Below are 6,726 nucleotides of genomic sequence, written 5' to 3'. Positions count from 1 at the left end.
GTTGCTTTCCTTTAACAAAGCAGATCCAAGAACCTGTATGGGCAGCAAACCCTGAGGACGTGCTTGAGGTGCTTGCTGCTACACCCCTTCATCTTATATATGAGGTTAAGTAACTTGCCCAAGACCACATAGAAATTAGGGGACTCAAATTCAGGCTCTGAAAATCTGGTGCTCTAATGATGTTATTTCAATAGAATCAAAGCTTTTTGTCTTTACAGCCTCAATCCATATCCCAGAGCCTTGAACAAGACAAACATTTAATAAATATTTATCAGATGGGATTATTTATCCCAGTCGATCATATTTATAATGCCTAGCCTTATAATGCCTAGTTTTTGCTGAATGAATCAAATCTGATGATCAATGGTGCAAGCTCTCTGGTTTCCTTCTTATCCCTGGGAGAGGAGAGACGCATTTGACCTGAATTAAGGAGTAGGACACTGAGCAAGAATAAGAAGAGGTTTGTACTTGAGGAGCAATTTGGGATAAATTAAGGAAAATTTGAAGAGAAGCATAATCTTGGTCCCAGTTTCTATGAGAGAATGATGAAAGAAAAAGAACAAGGCCAAGGAGGATTAATGAGGATAAAACGAGACTTGAAGAGAGATCCAAGAGAAAGGACAGGAGAAAGTAATTGCAAGGTAAAATAAGAAAGATAGACGGAACAAACTAGAGGATAAAACAAATTAGTAGAGTTGTTGGGATAGACAAGCAGGTGAAATAGGAAATTAGTGCAAAGGAGCAGGGGAAGAGTGTGTAGCTGTGGAATAGTTGATACTAAAGAAAGGAAGGTTATTAATATGTGATAAATAGCTGTGAAGCCAAGTCGTTAGGGTTACAGTATAAATACCCTGAAGTAGTCAAAGAACCCCCAAGGCTAAAAACATCACAATTGGTATGGGGAATGAGAGAGTATTCTGTAGTGACTTGCACTAATTATGCAAATGTTTGCATTTCTGTCACAGCCAAGTGACTGATGTGTTCCAAGCATCGACTGGTCTTCCTCCTTGAAGACCAGATGAAGGGACCTGAGGAATGCCTCTCTATATTCCAGGCCATTAGTGTCATTTAAGTGTTTCTAGAAAAAAAAAAAGAAATGAAAGCAGAGTTTCAGTAGGGAAAAAAGGGGGAGAGGGAATTTGAGGGAGAGGCGGGGAGACTAAACCCTAGTCAAGAAGATGGAGGATGAAAGAATACTATACATCATAGGAAGAGAAGGAAAAAGGCAGCTGTATACTTACAGCTAAATAACAGACTTAAGGTTCATCCTGAAGAGAAGGAAGTTCTGAAGAGGAGAGGCAGCTGCTTGTCCTCCAAGGAATCACAGCAGAACCACTAAAGCTATCAGGAGAAATCCTCCAATAGGAGTCAGAGGAAGAAATGAAGAGTGGAAATGACGATGCCCTGCTTAGGGACACCGAGGCAGTTATTTGCTGACATGCTAACAATAATAGAGAAGTCTCTTGTCTTCCAGTGGCATGTATCTAAGATTTATCAAAATGGAAGTCTGAAACACAATTCTAGCAATTAATTCATGTAGGCACAAATAATATTGCCAGAAAGAATCTAAAAAGTATTGCCAAAGATTATGAGATTTTGAACGGGAGATTAAAGATTATATAGGTACAGGTTGTTTTTTTTCTCACTGTAGTTTACTGATAGCAAATGGTACAAAAGAAAAAAGTAATTTGAGAAGTAAACAGTTCGCTAAAATAGTGGTGTCTGAGAATGGGATTTGGATTTCTGTACCACGACTTAAATCCAGGGATTAGAGATGTTTGGACTAAATTTAATAAAAGCAGAAAAGAATGAACACTTAGCTGGGCATATGCAAACTTAATCAAAAGGACTTTAAACCAAAAAAGAATTGGAAAGGGAGAAAATTGCCTAGCTTTAGGCAATTTTCAAAGCTAGATACCATGGAAAGAATAGGAGATGAGACACTCAGAAATTGTAGGAGATAAAATCCAAGAAAGGATCCAGTAATGAACTCAATGACCTCAACTACCTATAAATACTCAAAGTTTAAGCAAGAAGCAAGAGGAACTAGTTCTTCTAACATAAGGTAGCAAATCTGGCTTGAGGCATCACTGAGACTGATGGGATAAAATCCATTATTTGAATATGGCTCTAGAGGGGAGTACTTTATTTAAAAGATACAGGATAGGTAAAGGGGAAGAAGAATGAGGTAGAGAAGCACTGTATATTAATAAGTTATTCTCATGTGAAGAAATCCAGGAATGTGAGTGGGTAAGAATAGTGGAGAACATCTGGACAATGGAAGAAGAAATATAAGCAATTGTGCATGCCATAGACCCATCTGGACAGAAAAAGTTCAGGAAATAGATCATAGACCTGGCATGGAGAAGTGATCTATATACTTTTTGGAATTCTCTCTCTGCCAAAAGAAGAACAGCTAATAACATCCTGATCTGCATTAGTAATATTTTAAATTTAATAATAATAATAATTTCATCCTTCCTCAAAAAGAAGAAATTCTATATTGGATCTAATTCTCACTAACTGGGAGGAGCTGGAGGAGTTGGGGTGGAAATGGTAGGCTCCTTGGAGGAAGTAACCACTCCTTCCCAGAGGCTATGATTGAAGGGAAGAAAAGTTGAGTGTAGTTTTCATGTAACCTAGGTCTCAGGAAAACTTCAGGGAAAGGATGAGCAGGACTCCATTCTACAGGGAAAGGTAGCCCAGGAAGAATGAAAAATTCTGAAGACCAAGGGAAACGATCCCAATGAAGAAGAAAAATGGAATTATCTGAAGAGTAAGCTGCAGCTGCACAAGGAGCCAACCAACCAACTTATATTTTTTAAAAGACATAAGCACAAGATGGAAACACAGGCATGTAAAAGAAGATGAATAAAAGAGTGGCACAGTCCTATAAAAATAGTGTCAGAAATACTAAAGTCCAGAATGAGCTGGGGCTGATAAAGGGAGCTATGGACACTAAAAAGGGATTTCAAGAAGAGATAGGACTGCTATTTGGAGTGGAGGGAGCATAAATGACCAAAGAGAGGACTTTGAGTGACTCACCGTTTACTTTGCTTTTGTTTTCTCTGTCCAGAAGAACAATGTGGACTGGAAATGACAGAACAATAGTTGACAGAGAGCTGATACAGGGAGTTGATATCCAAAGTAATTAAGTAAGATGATAATAAGAGAGCACTTAGTCATCTTTGTTGGATTTAAGTCACCTGGCCCAGATAAACTGCATCCTCCAATGCTTAAAGAAAGGCTAAATGGGGACAGCTAGGTGGACCAGTAAATAGAGCAACAACCCTGGAGTCAGGAGGACCTGAGTTCAAATTTGACCTCAGAAACTTACTAGCCATGAGCAAGTCACTTAACCCCAATTGCCCTGCCCTTCCCCCTCCAATAAGCAAAAAAAAAAAAAAAAAGAGAGAGAGAGAGAATGGCTAAATGTGAGAGGCTAGCAAGCCACTGTCAGTTATAGCTGAAAAGCTGTGAAAAATTAGGAGAGGTAATTCAAATGTGGACAAAAAAGGGAAGAGAATAAAGTCTAAAAAGTACAGGCCAATAAGTCTGAATTCTTGGGAAAATTCTAGAATGGATCATTTTAGAAACCAGTCAGCGAACATATAGCAAAGTGGAGATTACAAAGAGAAAGTGTGACTTCATCAAGCAATAAGTCGTGCTAGACCAGGGGTGGGGAACCTGAGACCTCGATGAGGCCATGTGTGGTCTTCTGAGACCTCGGCCTTCTGACTGAGTCCAAGTTTCATAGGACAAATCCTTTTGTTGTTCTGGGAAGTTTGGATTCAGTCAAAGGGTCACACTTGAGGACCTAGAGGGCCACAGATTCCCCACTCCTGTGCTAGACTAACCTTATTTTTTCCCCCACAGGTTTACTAAACTTTTAGGTGAGAAGAATGCATAAACATAGTTTGCCTAGATTTTTTAACAAAACATTTGATAAAGTAGTTCCACATTTGATAAAGTAGTTCAAATTATGTGGAGAAGATGGAGAAATGGACAAATTCATAGTAGTCATTCCATTAATAGTTCAATATCACTAGGCAGGACATCTCCAGGGCCAGAGTGCCCTGGGATCTGTGTTGTTTAACATTTTTAATAATGACTTAGATAAAGGCACAGAGAACACACTCATCAAATTTAATGACACAAAGCCAGGAAATCTTGTAGCTAATACTCTGGATGACAGAATCAATAAACAAAAAGATGGCATCTTTCTTAGGACTTAGCAGCAGATCATAACTAAGCTCTGGTGGATACCCTAGGACAGTCATCCCAGACTGTTGCTCAGGTACTACTTTGTTGGGAGCTAAACAGGCTTCTATGTGATAGTAGCCCTACAGCAAGAGCACTGGATTGAATCTAATTAGATAAAATTTGATAGGAGCAGGGAACTTATACTTGGGTTCAAAAAGTTAACTTTTAAAGTACATGATGAGGGAATATGGTTAGAGAGTAGTTTGTCTGAAAAAGGTCTGGGGGCTTTAGTGGACTGCAAACTCAATAATGTGTGTGGTGCAGGCTAGTAATCAGACACCCTGGAGCTATGTCAAGAGAGGCATTTGCTTCCAGGAATAAGGAAGTGAAGAGTCCTTCTGTACTCTGTCCTTGTCAGACCCTATCTGGACTGCTGAGTTCAGTTTTGGAATGTTAGGCTGGTATCCAGAGAATATGCAGAGAACAACCAAAGCTCTCATGCCTATGTCATATAGACTCCTGTTAAAAGAAATGGGCATGTTTTGCCTAGAGAAGAAAAAGACTCTTGGGTCACATGATGACTATCTTCAGGTATTTGAAGGGCTGTAAATAGAGGAGGAATGAGAATTGTTCTGTTCAGTTCTCAAGAGCAGACACAATACTGGATGGGAAGACACAAATCCAGGCTGGATGACTTGGCAGACTTTCTAACGACTAGAGCTGTCTAAAAGTAGAATGGCTAAACTTGGAGATGACAAGGTTTTTCCTTACTTGAAGTCTTCAGACAGAGTCTGAATACCAGAGATGATACAAAGGGGAATTCCTTGGGCATGGCTTGGACCAAAAATGCTAAATTCTGTGATTCTCTATGAATTACAGAATAATACGACTTGCTCCTACCAGGATCTGCTCCAGAAGATGTTTGTGGCTACTCAATCAGTAAAAAATAGGCCATCTTCCAAGTCTGGGTTGTATTAGGATTAGAGAACAGAGTCAGCATTGCCTTCTCAGGATCCAGATGTTGAGATGAAGCTAGAAATCAACAATACAGCAGGAGTTACTGAGGAAAAACCACGATCTCAATTCCTATGATCAACCCCATTTTTAAATAACTGATACAAGAGTTTGTCACTTCACAACTTTCCATAACTTTCCCATTTCTCTATTTGTTCTGAAAAAATCCTTCTTATTTATTGCTAATAACTTATCTGTCTCCTACTACCACCACCTTAGTTGATTAACTAATACCCAACACACCTAATCGCCATTACGACATAGTTTTTCTTGCCAGATTTCATAGTCTGGAGGATATGAACCCAAAAGAAGTTAGCATACCAGAATTTAGCATAGGAAAAGCTTTGTTCTCTGGATGCAGATAGGATGGAGAAGAGAAAAAACTTAGCTTTTCTCAGTGTTTTAGAACCCAGTGGCTTTTCCTTAACCTGTTCTGCATAGATATTGCCATATACAGCGACCGGGCTCCAGCTAGCTCTCCTTATCAGGCACCCCAATCCTTGCTCCTTTTGAAGGGGACCATCTTCAGTTTCACAAGCTCTAAGCAGCTCCTCACACAGGAGATGCCTTTCAGCCCCAAGGGGTTCTGAAGGACAGTGTAGTATATGCAGAGTCCCATAGATGGCATTAGCTACCCCAGAGGAGACAGGACTGGGACCCTTTAGAGACTTCAGTGCTTTCTGAATAAAGTTGATCAATAGTTTCTGCAAAGGCCAGCCACAGGTTCCTATGCCATTGTCCTCTCCAAGCAAGAGATCTAGCAGGGCCTGTGCCTGTGGAGGTGCCTGCCACAGGAGGTCCCAGAGGGTGGAAACAGCTTTTGTGCTGAGCTGGGGTACCCGATTCTCCCCCTTCCTAATGCTGTCAGTCAAAGATCCTATATCATCTTGTGGCATGGCCTCATACAGCTCCTGTGGGAAGAGTAGTTGGTTAGAAATGCCTAAAAAGCTATCACTTTTGTGCTTTCTTCTCTTTCCTTCATTACCAATATAGAATTTGTTACCAAAACCTGTTCCCTCTTTCAAAATGATTCTGAAGTCATCCGTTCCTCTCCATTCACAGTCACAAGGGCCTCATCACCTCATTTCTCTAACAAACTCCTAGTTGCCTTTCCTGCTTCCAGTCTTTCCCCAACCTAACATACCCTGCATTGCTTGAGATAAGGAATGGCCCTGTGATTTCATTCATAAAGGGCACCTCCTTTCTATAAACAACAGCACTTAAAATGAGTATCATATGGTTTAGCACCTAAGAGCTTGAGGTATATTGCTTTGTCTCTCCAACCAGGCTTAGTTCCTTAGCGATAGTGACCGTGTTTTCTACTTTTCTTGTATGTTGCATAATTTAGTATAGTGCAGGATACATACTAGGTCAATAATCATTTTAATAGACTCAGGAATGGCTCATGGGATTGTGGTGCCCCTACTCATATAATGTGACCACCTATATCCCTTTGTCTTCCTGCAACCAGTCTAACCTTTCTATAAGCAGTAGACAAAGTAGGTGAAA

The 6,726-nt window shown here is 40.1% G+C and overlaps 1 pseudogene; it reads right to left on the bottom strand.

Moving 5' to 3' along the window:
* Positions 1-6,113, bottom strand: part of LOC138159225 (H/ACA ribonucleoprotein complex subunit DKC1-like) — a 20,624-nt pseudogene extending 14,511 nt beyond the window's left edge.
* Between the last annotated feature and the right edge of the window lie 613 nt (positions 6,114-6,726).

This window comes from Petaurus breviceps, unplaced genomic scaffold (genome assembly GCF_028583685.1).
Source record: "Petaurus breviceps papuanus isolate PSGF00001 unplaced genomic scaffold, PetGlider_PUasm1.0 175, whole genome shotgun sequence".
In the NCBI taxonomy this organism is placed as follows: domain Eukaryota; kingdom Metazoa; phylum Chordata; class Mammalia; order Diprotodontia; family Petauridae; genus Petaurus; species Petaurus breviceps.
This window is presented reverse-complemented; position numbering and strand designations above follow the sequence as displayed.